Source organism: Coptis chinensis, chromosome 5 (genome assembly GCF_015680905.1).
Source record: "Coptis chinensis isolate HL-2020 chromosome 5, ASM1568090v1, whole genome shotgun sequence".
NCBI classification, from domain to species: Eukaryota; Viridiplantae; Streptophyta; class Magnoliopsida; order Ranunculales; family Ranunculaceae; genus Coptis; species Coptis chinensis.
The window spans coordinates 79,830,125-79,848,651 of NC_141460.1; positions in this window are offsets into that span (position 1 = coordinate 79,830,125).

The following is an 18,527-nucleotide window of genomic DNA, read 5'->3' on the forward strand; positions in this document are numbered from 1 at the left end:
GTTTTTGATCGTTTTCATTATCGGTTTATATGAACGTTTTATAAAACGTTAGTTTACGTTAAAATTTGTTGTTTGAGTATGACATTTAAAATATATATTTATATATATGTATATAATTTATTATTACCAATATATGTTCCTACCTATATACTATAATATTACATATAGCTAATATATCAAGATAGAAATATTTAGGAAACCATCTACTATTAAGCTGGAAAATGCAAACACGTAAATAAAATATCTGATATAAATATTATACAAGACCGGAAAAATAAATCTAGCTCTTACGATGATCCTCGAGGTCTTTGTGGCGAGAATCCTCGGGCCGGATCGGAAAGAAGAACCGAGAGTCTGCGGCGTTTACGTGCGAGTCTGACGAGCTCCCATTGTCGTAGAATTTCATCACCAAATCCTTGGAATAAAGCCCTCCATTGGCATATAACAAACTCTCCCATCCTCTAGAGTGAATTTCGTGATCAAAGAATGGAGCAAACATCCCGTTTTCAAACAAATTTCCAAAAAAAAATTCCACACAAATCCGTTTCCGCCATTCTTGGTCTTAGAGAGGATGGCTATTGATTCTTGATGAGGGGAAGAAATGGGATGTTCTAACGGAAGGAAAACTTGGTCGGAGATGTGAGGGTCTCGCGCGAGACCTGGTTTTAGTGTGGGCCTGTCTCGTGCGAGACTAAATCGAGAGGGGGCAAGATCCGGTTTTTTAGGGAGAAGAATGATGTAAATGTGACGCGTGTGTTCCGGTTTTTTGTGTTTAAATGGACCGAGAATTCGATATTTTGGTTGGGCCAAAAATTTTCCCCAAGCCCAAATCAAGCCTAAAACCCGATTTAAGCCTAAAAGAATCTAAATGCTTACCCACGACTCATTTGGACTCCGAATTGGACGAATGAGATATTGAAATGATCGGCACGAAAAAAATGCTATCCAATTGTATGAGTCATCCTCAAAGGTCACAAGAGTTTTTGAAAAGAAGGAGGGTGTTTTATTTATAAACCAAGATTTTATTTATATACAAAGGAGATAAATGTGAAGAACACTGGATGTCCAAAAGAGTCACCATTTATAATCATAGACAACTGTCATGTCGGTTCTGGAGCGAACCCAATCCAGCCAGACTGTGGCTTTACCTTTATGTATTATGGGGTTAGGGGCAGGACGGTACCATCCTGGACCGTGCGCGCTACGGTCTAATAAAATTGCCCTTATTACATACGGCTATCCTCAAACCGCCCCAAGGGAACTCAAAGTAACCAATTCTAGGGTTGGTCTGGTGGAATCCATTGCCCGTTTATGTTCCAAGTATGCGATATCCGAGGTTGGACACGAATCTCATGTGCAAAACTTAATGCAAAGGGAAAAGGCAACAATATAAACATATCTACAAGATGAGTCTTTTAACGTCAGATCCTCAAGACGAATCGAGTCTTTTAACATCAGATCCTCAAGACGAATCGAGTCCTTTAACGTCAGATTCTCAAGACGAATCCCAACCTGTGGGAGAAACGCGGCGGCGAAAGATTATCTGCGGCTGGTGTCGGACAAAAGTATACCTTAAACCGGCTAGTATCGGATAGGAAGTCGGGGCCTAGACGAAAGGGTGTTTGGCAATGCATACACCAGCCCATCCTTCGCACGCGCCGTTTTACGAGCAAAAGAACTACGACCATTCCCTATTAAATGATGAGTGAGACTTACACCAAATGATTAGCTGAAGTTCGCGAGGCGTATAGTAGAAAAGGGAAGAGAAGGAAGGAGGTGAAATTTTAGGTACCCATCGTTTACCGAAAGCACGCGTTTGCTTTCGTGTTGCGAAAGACATTTATACTCGGTTCAAAAAGAGTTTTTAGTGGACTAAGGTTCCGGCTTGCAATCCACACACTTCAAAGAACTTTGGAGATCATAAGATAGAAGATGGCCCGGCTACCAAAATGGCGTACCCTCTATAGAAACAAGATTGAGTCATGCCAAACGAAACATCTAGTCCGTATTATACCGGATTACGAAGAAGAGTCCGTTCAACATCCGGTGGCGTAATTAAAATTGGTAATGTTTTAGGTGTTGTCCATTGACTTGAAATTCACTGTTATCTTTTGGATTAAGCAAAGAGATTGCCCCATAATGTTTCACAAACCGACACAATGAAAGGACCGGACCATCGTGTTTCAATTTACCGGGGAAAGATGTGTAATCTGAGTTGTGCAAGAAAAACTTTTGGCCAATTTTGAAATCCTTACGCCAAAATGTGCTTGTCGTGCACTCTTTTCATATTAGCTTTGTAGGATTTCGAGAGATCATAAGCATCACTCCGATCTCCTCCGCTCGTTTAATTTAATTTTTAAGCTTCTGCTGCCTCGATGATATTGTAATTAAGGCTTTTGATGGCCCAAAGGGCACGATGCTCAAGTTCAACTAGCGGATGACAAGGTTTTCCAAAACAATGCGGTAAGGAGACATCCCTATAGGTGTCTTAATGCTTTGCTCGGTATGCCCACAAGGCATCCGATAAAGCGGAGAGACCAATCCTTTCTTGATGGGTTGACAGCTTTTTCTCGAATAGACTCTATCTCTCTCGTTAGAGACTTCCACTTGGCCAATCATTTGTGGGTGATATGGAGTAGCAACCTTGTGAGTAACTCCATATTTCTTCATTAAAACCCAAAAAATTTGTTACAAAAATGTGTACCCCCATCATCGATGATAGCTTTGGGAACACCAAAAACGAAAAATGTTTTCTTTAAAAATCTCCGCGACAATCTTATGGTCATTTAAAGCGACATACGCGAAAGTGCCTCAATCCATTTGGACATATAGTCTAAAAAATGTATAGAAAACCTTGAGAAATAGGGAAGGGTCCCATAAAATCAATGCCCCAAACATCAAAAATTTCCACAATCAAGATAGGATTTAGGGGCATCATATTTCGCTTTGGTAATTCGACCTAGGTGCGACAACGAATGCAAGCTATGCAATGTTAGGTGTGCATCGCGAAAAAAGGGTAGGCCAAGTAAAAACCACATTGTAACACCTTGGCCGCAGTTTTCTTTCCACTGAAATGACCTCCACAAGATTGTTCATGGCAAAAGGATAATACATCGGTGTGTTCCCAGTCGGGAATGCAGCGACGAATGAGTTGGTCGGAACAATACTTAAAGAGGTAGGGTTCATCCCAGAAATAATATTTTACAGTGGATAAGAACTTTTTATGATCCGGACGTGACCAAAAGGAGGGGACTTCCTCAGTAACTAGGTAGTTAACGATATCCACGTACCATGGAGATGAGAAAATAGAGTACAAGTATTCGTCTAGGAAGGAATCACCGATAGCCGGAATCACTATCGATGTCACCAACCGCCTTGATAAATGGTCGGCTACTTTACATTTTTGCCCTTTCTTGTCTTTGATTTCCGGGTGAATTCTTGTAAGAGAAGGATCCAGCGGAACAATCGTTGTTTTCATCCTTTTCGCGAAGTAAGTACCGAATTGCGGCATGGTCAGTATATACGATGGTCGATGTTCCAACTAGGTAGGGGCGAAACTTATCCAAAGCATAAACAATAGCTAGGAACTCTTTCTCAGTTGTGGTATAATTACGTTGAGCGTCGTTAAGAGTTTTACTAGCGTAGTAAATGACAATGGGTTTGTCATCACGTCGTTGGCCTAGCACGGCACCAATAGCAAAATCGCTAGCGTCACACATCAGTTCGAATGGTTGAGACCAATCAGGGGGTTGAATGATAGGAGCGGTAGTCAAAGCGGTTTTTAGAGTATCAAAAGCTTGTTTGCAATTGAAATTGAAGTCGAATACTGCATCCTTAAGCAGGAGATTGGTTAAGGGTCGAAAGCAACTTTAGAAAAATCCCCGAATGAATCTCCCCAGAAAACCCAGTGGGCCTAAAAAGGCACGGATATCACTTAACCGTGACGGGAAAGGTAGCGAAGAAATTTTAATAATTTTAGCTTTATCAACCTCTATCTCGTCTTTTGAAACAATATGACCTAGAACAAGTCCTTTGGTAACCATGAAATGACACTTCTCCCAATTGAGTACCAGATTTTTCTCTTCGCAACGCGTTAATACTTTAGAAAGGTTGGATAAATAGTCGTCAAAGGAATTTTCGTAAATGGAAAAGTCGTCCATGAAGACTTCCATATAACGTTCCACCATATCACTAAAAATGTGAAGCATGCAGCGTTGGAAAGTGCCTGGGGCATTATAAAGACCAAAAGGCATTCGTTTGTATGCAAAGGTTCCAAAGGGACACGTGAAAGTTGTCTTTTCTTGATTGGCGGGATCGATGACAATTTGGAAGTATCCGGAATAGCCATCAAGAAAACAGTAGTAAGCATGACCGGCTAAACGTTCTAGCATCTGGTCAATGAATGGGAGAGGGAAGTGATCTTTACGGGTTCTGGCATTAAGTGTGCGATAGTCATCAATGCAAATTCTCCATTTCAAAGGAATGCGAGTGGAGATGCACTCACCATTTTCATTTTGTACAACTTGAATGCCAGACTTTTTGGGAACAACGTGGACAGGACTAACCCAATCACTATCAGAGATAGGGTATATGATACCCGCATCAAGTAAACGTAAAACTTCCTCTCTCACCACTTCCTTCATGGCGGGATTAAGGCGGCATTGTGGTTCTCGCGATGTCTTTGTGCCATCATCGAGATATATGCGATGCGTGCATATGCTAGGGTCTATTCCCTTGATATCATCTAAGGACCATCCGATAGCGGAGCGGTGTTCATGAATGACATGAATCAAACGTGCCTCTTCGTCGGTAGTCAAGTGAGCCGAAATTATTATAGGGTGACTACCATCGAGATCGAGATGCCCGCGCATTTCAAATCGGAGGGTAGAGGTTTTAAATCCGAAGTTGGAGGATTGGGGATCAGGGATTCATGAGGGATCATCTCTTCAATGGAAAAGAGCAAATCCGGTTCTTCTGAATCAGTTTGCAACGCAGCATTAGGGTCAAATAGTGGTACTGACTCTAATAATGCATGGACATCCTGTATGTACGAGTCATCGTCAAACTCCGGATTATCAAAAGAAAGAAATTGGTGTATCTCGTCTGGGGGAAAATAGTTTGTGAAATAATCATGTTCCAGACTATCAACCAAGCTAATCTTGCCTTCCATTATAGGATCGGAAAACTGTTTCATTAATTTGAACACGTTGAGTTCGACAGAAAGGTTCCCGAAAGACAATGTCATTGAACCGTCCCGACAATTTATGAGAGCGTTGGCAGTTGCAAGAAAAGGACGTCCCAAGATGATAGGGATGGAGTCACATGCTACTTCAGTATCTAGAATGACAAAATCAACTGGGTAGTAAAAATCTTGGACCTTTACTATAACGTTCTCTACTATGCCCTTTGGGTACTTGATGGAGCGATCTGCTAGTTGCAGAGTCATATTAGTAGGTTTTAATTCATGAAGACCTAACTGCTTAAATAAGTAGTAGGGAAGTAGGTTAACACTGGCACCTAGGTCTAAAAGTGCGGTAGCGGTATACTTGTCGCCCAATGTGCATGGTACAGTTGGTCGACCTGGGTCCTTATACTTTACCACACCATTGGTAGTGGTAATCGAGGGAAATTGCTCAGTGAGGAACGCTTGTTGAGGAACATTCGTACGTCGTTTGGTGGTGCACATGTCCTTCAAAAACTTGGCATGCTTGGGTAAATGCTTAAGCGCATCTAGGAAAGGTAAGTTTATGGTCAAATTTTTGAAGGTTTCACGGATCTCCTCGAAATGTTCGTCACGTTTGTTCTTTACCAAACGGGCAGGGAACGGAGCTTTTGGGCGGAATCACGCATAAGGATCAGTGGCGTCTTTCCCTAGGGACGTGGGTGTAGAATTGGAAGGCACAACTTCGTCCGTTATAGGTTCGAAATGAGGAGTTGGAACGACGCCGTCATTAACTTTCGCGATTCCTCGTCTGGCATACGTATATTATTGTCGATGGTTCGGCCAGATGAAGAGTTGTAATGGCATTTACCTCACCCTAGCTTGGATTACTAGGTCTTGGTGCATTGTTGAGTTCAAAGGTAGTGTTTGTAGGCTTAGGGTTTGGAACTGCTTGGCCAGGGAACACGCCCTTTTAACTTTTATCCTGAGCTAACAGCTGAAGAGACTGTTGGATAGAAGCTAGGATTTGATTCTGTTGATTCATGTATGTCGGGGAAAGTGTCGACCATTTTATCGGGCCGTGGATTGTACCCGCAGGAGCAAAGTAGGAACTAGTTCACGGTTATTATTCACGGGTTGATTTTGGTAGCCATATCCTTGATTAGCGGGAACAAGGTTGCGGTTGTTTTGGTACCCCATATTTGTGTTGTTGGGAAAATTACTTTGCCCTTGCTGAAATTGCGGAGGATTTCCTTGACGATAGGAATTGTAGTTCGCAGTTGGTCGTACAGGAACGTTGTTGACACCTGGAAGAGTTTGTTGTTGGACAGGGGGTGCCCAAGCTAAATTCGAATGTTGTCGCCAAGGTACATTAGGGATGTTGAAAGCACAAGCCTCTTCAGAAGATTGGGGAGGGCACTCATATACCAAAGGACAATAAGAATCGGCGTGCTCAGGACTTAAGCAAAGAGGGCATGGGGAAGCATTGGCAGCCATGACCTGTTTGGGTTTTTGTTCATTTACTTGTACCGAAAGAGCATCGACCTTTTTATTTAGGGACTCGATTAGAGTTTTTAATTCCAGATCGGGTTTGACCTCGAACATAGACGTAACCTTGGCAGGAGTGTCTTTAGAAGATCTAGAAGAATCAGTGTTTCCCCAATGGGTGCTTCGTGAAGCCTGTTTCTCAAGAAAAGTGTATGCTTCATTAGCGCCCTTGTCCATAAAACAACCGCCGTTCATGATATCTAATGTTTCCTTTTGATGGTCAGAGAGACCATTAAAGAATGAATGGACTAATTACAGTGGTGTCAAGTTGATGATGGGGACATTCGAGAAGCGGTCGATAAATCTGCTCCATGCTTCGAAAAGGATTCTACTGGGTTTGGGGCGAAAGAATTGAATCTTTTGAAGCATTTCTGTAGTTTTGTTCCGAAAGTATAGAACTTTATCATGAATGCTTGTGCGAGTTTGGCCCATGTGTCAATGGATTGCGGCGCTTTGTCCAAATGAGCCAAACCGAAGCTTTATCGGCTAAGGTGAAGGGAAACAACCTAAGCAAGACTTGTTCGTTGGTAACTGTCGGATGGCGGAAAGTGGTGACTACTTGTTGCATCCGACGAAGATGATTGTACGGTTTTTCATGGTCTAAACCATGGTAAACAGGTAACAAACCGAAAATATTTGGCGGAATGCGAAAATCACCTACAATCGCATCGAGTTTAATGTAGGAAGCAGGTCCTTCCTGTAAGGCAGTATAGAAATCCGAAAGGGGTTTCTCGACTGTGAGATTTTCGTCAGCCATATTTAAAGGAGATAATGGCAACAGAGATGTTTGACGAGGTTGATTTATGGAGGAGGGACTATGTCTAGGAGATAACATAAACAATTGTTTCTTGTATTTTCGACGATGATATGTAAGTTTTAATTCCTTATGTTTACCAGACCGTAGTCTCATACAAATATAAATTTTAATTTAAGGCTCATAAGGAACGAATAATGACTGGAGGTTTTAGAATTTAGGAAGGAGGGAGGTGAAGCATGTCTTCCTGAGCTGTTGCTAACTCGAACAGGTAAGCTAGGATAACGTGTGAATATTCCAGCAGCCAAGTCACCTGAGAGAATTGAGGGAGGTTGTTCGTGCTAGCACGTTCTTTAATTAGGCAACCTCAATTTTTTTCAAGTTTCCTAGGCACTGATGGAATAGGATGATGATTTATGAGGGTGTATTATGCGGGGTGTTATTAGGATGATTTAGATGAAAATTTTAATTACTATGATTTTTTTTATTTTTTTATTTTTTTATTTTTTTATTTATTTTTTTTAGTTTACGTAGTTAATGTATTATGGAGACGTGATTACGAAATATGCAATTAAAACGATAGATGCCAAAATAGAAACTTAACATATACTAGTTTACGCGGAAAGTCTACACATGCAAATCTATATTACTTATACGTGCAACTATATGTAAGTTATATGTGAGCTAGGGGAATGTCGAGAACGAACTCATGCAATTGAATACCGCGTACGTGAATTGATGTAACATACACATACAAAAATATTCTAAGCAGGTGGTTTGAAACTACACATACATCCAAATATATTTGAATCATATTAATTGTGTTAACGTGAATATGTAATGACGAACCACATTTACATGCAAGGAGTTCTTATGCCAACATACAAATATACGAGGTAAAACAGGTTATAGCAAATAATATCCTCGACAAAGTTTGAGGAGTTTAAGAGTTTGAAACCTGGCGTCCCGCGATTCCTCGTATAGCGATCGACTAACTCCCGAGCTTATGCTTACTAGAAAAACAGGACCAGAGAGTCCAAAAGAGTACTGAAAAGGAAAGTGGCCTGTACCTGAAAACCGGAGTGTTGATACTCCTGGTTAGTCTCTCACGCTACTAATTTAGTCTCATCCGAGACTCTTTTGTCAGTTCAGTACTTCAAGTTCCTACGGAGTACTTAAACTGTGCTAATAAAAATAAACAAAACTTGGTTCACAGATATTTGTTAGTAGAAAAAGTTAAGGCAAACTGTTACGTAACTCGTTAGTATTGTAACATAAATGAAAATTAAAATGATGAGAAGGTAGGGGAGGGGGTTTTTATGGATGTATTTCAGTTATTACGTTAAGTCCAGAGTCCTTCGGCGTGCAGCGGCGCCATTTGATTAAAAATGCTCTTTATACACGTTTATTGGTTTTCAGTTACTTATTTTCTTAAGTCCGAGGTCCACAGTCCAAAGACCCAAGTCCAAAGTCCAAAGTCCAACGTCCGTATAGTCGTATGTTTTAGTCAAGTTACCTTACTCACGTGGGTTTGGTAGGATAGGTCGAGTAAGGGATCGTCCAAACCTTAGGGCTCGGAAAAGGTTCACAACTGGAATTACAACTTTTGGTGAGTAGGATTTTAGGTTTTTTTTTAGTTGGTTTTAATTAAATTAACGGTAATGAAAATAATGTAAATTACTACGGCGATTATATGTAGGTAAACAAAAATAGAGAAACAGGGAGAGAGTTAGTCATACTCATGCGAGAATCATTTTTCAACAGTTTATATTACCACATCACTACATCTCTAATTCGTCTCGTTTTTGGAGACGACGTCTAGTATTGATCCCTAGTGCATGCCCACATCTCTAGGTCCCATTTCACTAGCATAAGGAGTTTCAATAATATCTCATCTCTGGTATATTATTTCAGCTCCTGGCTCGAATTCACATCAGCTGGACAAATTGGGGAGCTGTCGGACACCAGAGAGTCACGCGCGAGACATTTTGGGTCGCGAAGACGAAGATGATTTCGGAGCATCGGATCCAAATTGGTACGATCTCAAACCATTTTGGGACCGGATGTCTAATCTATGCCTAATTCCTAAGTAGTGATTCTAGAATATTAACGAGTCAATCCGGATTTTCACACGAAATGCATAACCCCCCGGTGGGGGATTAGCTCATGGTCATTGAAGGAATAATAAAACTTCTGTAGACATTAAGTAAATAAATGCAGGACAGGAATTACACTAGAAAAGAAATGACTGTTATTAAGGGTAAATTGATTTACAGTATTTAAGCTGCTGGAATGAAAATGACAGAATGTAAGTACTGAAAGAAATTGAACTAAAGCTAAGCGGATGCTAAAGCATGAAAATGCTGAAGGGGAAATAATGAAGGCGACCCCCTCATATATATAGGTTGGATGGCTTGTGAACCCTTTAATTGAGTTTTGTTCGTTAGCTAATTGATTTGTTCAAAACTTTGAGACCAATTCAAAGTTTTGTTTTGATCTGTTTAGCTTTTTGTCTTTTTGCTTTTTAAGTTTTTGTTTTGTAGCTCATTTCAATTCAAACCACCTGGTTTAAATTGGTACGTGTCTTTTCTCTTGCCAGGTGGTACCAAATTGAAACCATCCTTTCCCACCTGCCTATGCTGACTCGTCATGTCTTTTGGACCCGCAGAATGGGTCCACTTAGTGTGTCCAGTGGCGGCGTCGATTTTGGCGTTTTTACGATTTTCTGTCTTTTTGTAGGGTTCGTCACCCGGGTCGCTATGGCAGCTTCACTAGCCAACGTCGGCATCTAGATTTATCCGATTTGAGCTTCGGAAGTTTGCTGCTTCTTTATATGTGGACCCGTTCTGCACTGGTTTTGTTCTTTTGGAAACTTCGACTATGGTCAGGCTTTGTTGGGCTTCACGGGGGTTGAGTGGGAAACTCCAAATATTCCCGTATTCCCGTACTTCGATGCATGTTTTATCATTATATTTATTTTAATTGCGGAAACCTGCAAAAGTATGAAAATATAATTATTACATGATTATTAAACACATAATCGACCAAAATGTTGTGTCTCTCGGGGTTTAATATTACAGTTTTGGGTGCTTATCAATGCAACATATTACATTAAACTAACCTCAAAGAATAATTAATAGAAAATTATAAACTTGATACAAATACATTGAACTAATAACCCTAAAACATATTTGTATTATATGTAGTGGGAATAAATGTCTTGACAAATATAGTTTTGTATTTTAAGTAGTGTTCATCATAATTCTTTTATTGTGATTGAGAATGCTTTGCTATTCAAGTAACTTCAATATTATCTTCGCCAAATTGGACATTCTCACAAAACTTCAATCAAACTTCTATTGTTAAACCTAACAATAAAAAGAAGTCGATGAGTTTTATCAAGGTTTGATGCTTCCTTTTTATAGAGAATGGTGCAAGAAATTTAAATGAGTAATTAATATAATTTTCATATCTCATAGCTATGCATAGTTGCTAATATTTTTTTAGAATAATTTAGTATAACGACACCCGTTCGTAGGACACGTTCATGTGATAAATATTTTCAAGTGGGAGTAGTGTATTCTTTGAGGATATGGAAACAATCAATCTGTTTTAGTGATTTGTACACATTAGTACGTAAGTTGAGCGGTGATGATTTACCGCTAAATCACCATAAATCTAATACAACTATTATACAAGCTAGATCGAGTTTAAGATAATTCCATTTGAAAATTACAGATTAATATCTTAAACCACAAAGTGAAGAGGCTATGTCAATTTGATCTCTTAGTTTCCAAGTACTTATGCACCATAATCGCTGCTCATTAACGTATTTCAGTTTATTTTAAATAAAAATATATTATGATTAAAAAATTTGCCGCTAAATTACCATAAATCTAAGAAAACTATTATACAAACTAGATCGAGTTTAAGATAATTATATTTGAAAATTATGGATTAATATCCTAAACCATAAAGTGAAGATGCTATCTCAATTTGATCCCTTAGTTTCCAAGTACTTATGCACCATAATCGTTGCTTATTAACGTATTTCGGTTTGTTTTCAATAAAAATATATTCTGATTCAAAATTTGTGTGAGACATTTTGTAAAGCCTTTTCAGCACACAAAATATTTAATAGATCCCGGGAGTATGCCCGGGTCCAAAATCTAGTCTATATACTAAAGCAGAGATCTCTAAAAGATATTTTTCTCTCTCCTACGTGGCACTATAATATGAGAGATAATATTTTCTCTCCTATGTGGCACTTTAATATGAAAGATAGTCTTTTCTAATAACCTATAATCCCACATGCATTGAACCTCTTTAGAGAGTTTGAGTATATTTCTAATTCTTATATTTGGAGAGTTTGAATGTATTTCCAATTCTTATATATTTGATCAAAAAAAAAAAATTGCTAAAAAATAGGTGATTTGTAGAAGATAATTTCCTATATATTATGATTCAAATACTTTTAGTGTTTCAATTCTTATATATTAGGTGATTTGTAGAAGGTAATTTCCTATTACTAATCAAACAATTTTAGTGTTCCAATTCTTATATATTTGATCAAATAAAAAAAATTGCTAAAAACTAGGTGATTTGTAGAAGCTGATTCCCTATTACAAATCATACACTTTTAGTGTTTATGATAAATCACCGACTTATTTCGAATATATCCTTAATGCGACTTCAAAAACACTACATATTCTTCAGTTAATAACTATATAGTAAAGCATAGACCTCTAAAAAAGATTTCTTTCTCTCCTATGTGCCACTCTAATATGAGAGATAATATTTTCTCTCTCTTATGTGGCACTCTAATATAAAAGATAGTCTTTTCTAATAGCCTATAATCCCACGTACATGGAACCTCTTTGGAGAGTTTGAGTGTATTTCTAATTCTTATATTTAGAGAGTTTGAGTGTATTTCCAATTCTATATATTTGATCAAATAAAAAAAAATCTTAAAAAATAGGTAATTTGTAGATGATAATTTCCTATTACGAATCAAACATTTTTAGTGTTCCAATTCTTTATATATTAGGTGATTTGTAAAAGATAATTTCCTATTACGAATCAAACACTTTTAGTGTTCCAATTTTTATATATTTGATTAAATAAAAAAAATTGCTAAAAAATAAGTGATTTGTAGAAGCTAATTCCTTATTACAAATCATACAATTTTAGTGTCTATGATAAAGCACCGACTTATTTCGAATATATTCTTAACGCGTTCTCAAAAACACTACATATTCTTCAGTTAATATAACTATATACTAAAGCATAGACCTCTAAAAAAGATTTTTCACTCTCTTATGTGGCACTCTAATATGAGAGATAACATTTTCTCTCTCCTATATATGTAGCACTCTAATATGAAAGATATATAGTCTTTTATAATAGCCTATAATCCCACATACATGGAACTGCTTTGGAGGGTTTGAGTGTCTTTCCAATTCTTATATATTTGATCAAATAAAAAAAATTGCTAAAAAATAGGTGATTTGTATAAAGTAATCTCCTATTACGAATCAAACACTTTTAGTGTTCCAATTCTTATATATTTGATCAAATAAAAAAAATTGCTAAAAAATATATGATTTGTAGAAGCTAATTTCCTATTACAAATCATACACTTTTAGTGTCGTCTATGATAAAGCACAAACTTATTTCGAATATATCCTTAACATGGCCTAAAAAACACTACATATTCTTCCGTTAATAACTTATTATAGGGTGTAAAATCAGCTTCTGACGGTTCCCCACATTCTCTAAGGATTATGTGAGATATACTGAATTAGAACATTTAAAATGTTATTCGCATAACCCTTTCATATATCTAGAATTTGCATTTATTGTTGGTTATTAACTTCTTAAGAAGTAGACCAATATACTTCCTGAGTAAGTTCCCGAATACCCATCACTGCACACACTCACATTTTTAACATATGCACTTTTCTTCATTTTCATTTTTCTTTATTGGATCTCATTCTGATTTTCAAACACATGCATGCTACAATATGATAATACATATTGAAAGTCTAGACCTGTAAAAAAACACTTGCTTATTATGAAGGGGTGTTTTTATTTGCACATTTGATTTATGCTTCTTTGTATGGTATTGTTTCTTTAGACAATCTAATAATATATCTATTAATCATCCAAATACAATCTCTCACATACATACACCTGAACACTCGATTATAAAATGCCAAAGTTAACACGAAATCAAATGCTAAGGTGCAAACTTTCCCAAGTTCTTTCTCATTAATGTAGAGAACTGTACTTCTATCTGTTTAAGAACACTATGAAAGGATTGGACAATCACCGATAGTCATATTTGGAAGACAAGTAGATGTAATGCATGGTTATGCATGTGATTTTGTTTTTCTATTCAATGTATATAGAGCAATAGAGTATGTTTACATGTGAATCCATAGAGCTTTTTCCATCATAATAAGAGCTGATTATAACAATCTAGATTTTGTATTCGGATATCATCGGGAAACATAAATGATCTCAAAAGAAAATTGTATTTGGCACTTGGGACGATTTCCTCTAGGGCCCAATTAAATGGTAAGCAAAACCTTAATTATATGTACTTAACTAATTTCATTTATAAACAATACATTGGCTTTCTTTTAACTGAATATATACAACCTTCTTACATTTCATTTCAGCTCCTGGAATAGAAATTGGAACTGACTCTTATAACAAATATAAGATACGGTGAGTGAAATCACTTCATTCAGGAGCGAGAATTAAATTAACTGATCGAGGCGGCTGTCTTTGGTTTCCTAAGTTTTGTTCTTTTTTTTCCCGAGTATAGGAAGATGGAATAGTGCTAAAAGATATGGGTCAGGATGCTTATAGAATGTCTATTGCTAGTCCTCAAGCAAAACAAAAACAAAAGAAAATCCTAACTCACTTTTGCAGGAATCGCGATTGCACTTAGCTTGTGCAAAAAGCCGTTAAACCTCAAGGTTACCCCTGGAGGACGAGTTTTGTCTCGTGAGGGTTTGCAGAGAATATACCCACAAAATTCTGGTGTTCTAAATTACACTACAAAGACTCGATTATCCAAGTTATCACCCTAAGTTATCTCAGCAAAGTCTTTTCATCTCTTTTGGCAATAAACTTCAATTTTTCGTGACACCAAAGTTAATAAAAATGCAATAAACACAAGCATTAAGCAATATAAGCAATATGTTATGAAAAGATGCAATGCTATGCACGAGTAACTTAACTTCTGGTATCTTTAGAAAGAATCATTAACTTGAGTTCTCACCGGCTGTGTCATAGACACGTATCACTCATATTATTACACTCCAAGTCAAGGTCCCTCTAGTGTGCGAGGGCACACTCAATCCTTACACTCTCAATAACTAACCAAAGAAGCCGAGGTCGATCATCACATCATCTTCTTACTTTCACACCACACTTAGCCTAGGAAGCTAGAGGTCTTAAATGGGTTGTAATGAGGTTTAGGTAGGGTTCACAAGAAAAGGAATGGATATTTCAAATAGCTATTACTTGAGAGAATAGGGTCTTCACAACTACTTTGAGAAACTTTGAACTTTAGTGCTTCTTCAAATTGTAACTTTCAAGGAGGCCCAAGATTTTGATTTTTTTTTTAATATTTTTAATTGACTTGTGGCAAGGTCTTGAAACTCTGAATTTTCTATTAAGGAAGCAACTGACTTAGAGTACACTTTCTTTATTTTCTTCACAGTCATCCTAACTTTCAAGTAACAACTTAGGTAGGCTATATTATGGGTTAAAAGATATGGGTTAAGGAGTTTGGTTCACAAGAAAAAGGCTTAAAGAGCAAGGCTTCAAAAGGGCTTCTAAGGAAATGATATATATAGGTGGGATATACCAGGCTCAAACGGTCAAAGAAGGCCTAAATTCTACCTAGGTGTCCGTGTGGTGATCTAGCAAGAAGAAGTGTGCATCTCTCTACTCGGAAAAGCTTCATCCATGGTGTCATCACTTGAGAAAATTCACACATAATGCAGGCTATTGGCTCAGACTCACAGGTTTTGTCTAGTTAATTCATTTGACTCTTGGATTCCAAAAGTTCATTACTCATAAAATGCAATGCAAGATTCATGCAAAGATACTCAAGAACTAATGCAAGGTCTATTACACTCTAATTAACTCAGATTTCTAAGACTCAAGTCAAAGTATGTAGCCAAATTGAGACTTCTAGACCTATTTCATCATCGAAAGGGTATTAAACCTTTATTATCATAAGAATCCCATAGTTGAAATCTAGAACACCATTTTTTTTTTTTTTTTTAACTTAAAAATCATAAACATCAAAGAGAAAAAAATTAAATTTCAACACCCCCAAACCTAAATGAAACATTGTCCCCAATGTTGAAAACTATGCCACCAAAATGACAATAATGATGTTAAGTTAAAAATGAACGTAAGCTTGGAAAGAGAGAAATTAAAATATTTTACCTTGTTTGATGCTTATTTACTAATCACATTTCCTGCCAAAATAATAAGAATGAAAGTACAAGAAAATGCAACTATACTACAACGACTATATATACAAGTGCACCCCCAAACCTAGAGTTTGGAATAGGTACAATACTTTGGGTTGCCTCCCAAAAAGCGCTAAGGTTTACATTGTCAGCCCGACGCAGCGGTGATCGAAGAGATGATCAATCCCGATAGACAAGATCTTCCAGAAGTATTTCCTCTACTTCTAGGGAACGTAACTCCAAAAATGGCTTCAAACGTTGATCATTGACTTTAAAAGTACTACCATCTTTTGGGTTCTCAACTGTGATTGCTCCATAAGGAGTGACATGTGTGACTATGAAAGGACCAGACCAACGAGTTTTTAATTTTCCAGAGAACAAATGAAGATGGGAATTATACAGTAAAACTTTTTGACCAACGAAAAATTCCTTCCTCATGATTTGGTTATCATGCACCCTCTTCATATTGGCTTTGTACTTTTTAGATCGAGAGGTCATATGCATCATTCCTAAGCTCCTCAAGCTCATTCAATTGCAACTTCCTATAGTCACCAGCCTTGACAAGGTCAAAATTAAGGCTTTTTACGACCCAATAGGTTTTATACTCTAACTTTACAGGCAAATGACAATGGCTTACCAAAGACTAGACGATAAGGTGACATACCAATGGTGTTTTTGAAAGCAGTTCTGTAGGCCCAAAGTGAATCAGGGAGTCTTAAACTCCAATCCTTCCTATCTGGTCGGATTATCTTTTCAAGGATTTGCTTAATTTCCCTATTGGAGACCTCGGCTTGGCCATTGGTTTGGGGGTGGTAAGGTAAGGTAACCTTGCGAGTAACCCTATATTTCTTCATTAAACTTTCAAAAGCCTTGTTGCAAAAGTGTTTTGCCTCGTCACTAATGATAGCGTGGGGAGTACCAAATCTAGCAAAAATGTGTTCCCTTAGAAAATTGACAACAACTCTATGGTCATTTATCCTACATGCAATAGCCTCAATCCACTTTGAGACATAGTCAACTGCTACTAAAATGTACTCAAAGTCATGGGAGTTAGGAAAAGGTCCCTCAAAGTCAATACCCCACACATCAAAAACTTCCACAATCAGAATATGGGTAAGAGGCATCATGTGTCTACGAGACATACGCCCTAGGTGCTAACATTTACTACAAGCTTGACAGTAAGTATGGGCATCACGAAACAATGTAGGACAATAAAATCCGCATTGCAACACTTTTGCATCGGTTTTTTTGGAGCCAAAATGGCCACCACATGCATGATCATGACAAAATGAGAGAATAGCTCTATGTTCCCACTCAGGAATGCATCTACGTACTATCTGGTCTAGACAACACTTAAAGAGGTAGGGGTCATCCCAAACAAAATATTTGGCAGTGGCCAAAAACTTAGATCTATCGTGCTTATTCCAATGATTGGGTAATTAAGTGGTGACAAGGAAGTTCACTATGTCAGCATACCATAGGGTCTAAGCAACAGCCATCAAGTGCTCATCAGGAAAACTTTCAAAAATAGGCCAGTTTTCAATGGCCTCAATCACTAGCCTAGACAGATGATCGACAACTACATTTTCAGTTCTTTTTTTTATCACGAATCTCAAAATCAAACTCTTGAAGCAACAAGATCCATCGGATCAATCGTGGTTTGGCATCCTTCTTAGAAAGAAGATGCCTTAAAGCCGCATGATCAGAGTAAACAATCACTTTGGAACCAATCAAATAGTGTCAAAACTTATCAAAAGCAAAAACAATTGCCAACAACTCTTTCTCAGTGGTTTAGTAGTTAAGTTGGGCATCATTGAGAGTTCTACTAGCATAATAGATGACGTGAGGGAGTTTATCAAACTTTTGTCCTAAGACTGCACCAACCACGTAATCAGAAGCGTCACACATCAACTCAAAAGGGAGTGACCAGTTAGGTGGTCAGATAATGGGTGCAGAGGTCAAAGCATTTTTCAGATAGTCAAAAGCTTTAATACAGGCCTCAGTGAAATCAAAAGGAGCATCCTTAGCAAGTAAGTTACTCAGAGGCCTAGCGATTTGACTAAAGTCCTTTATGAACCAATGATAAAAACCCGCATGCCCTAAAAAAGATCTAACATCTTTAATAGACTTGGGAATGGGTAGAGTAGAAATCACATCAATTTTAGACTTGTCAACTTGGATACCCTCACTAGAAATAACATGACCTAAGACAATGCCTTTCTTCACCATGAAGTGGCATTTCTCCCAATTGAGGACTTAGATTTTCTCCTCACATCTTTCTAAGACAAGACTCAAATGGTTCAAGCAATCATCAAAAAAAGAACCAAAGATAGAGAAGTCATCCATGAAAACTTCTAAAAACCTCTCTACCATGTCAGAAAAGATACTAACCATACACCTTTGAAAAGTCGCAAGTGCATTACAAAGCCCGAAAGGCATGCGTCGATAAGCAAACGTACCAAAAGGACAGGTAAAAGTAGTCTTTTCTTAGTCTTCTGGGGCTATAACAATCTGAAAGTAACAAGAGAAACCATCTAAGAAACAATAGAAAGCATGACCTGCTAAT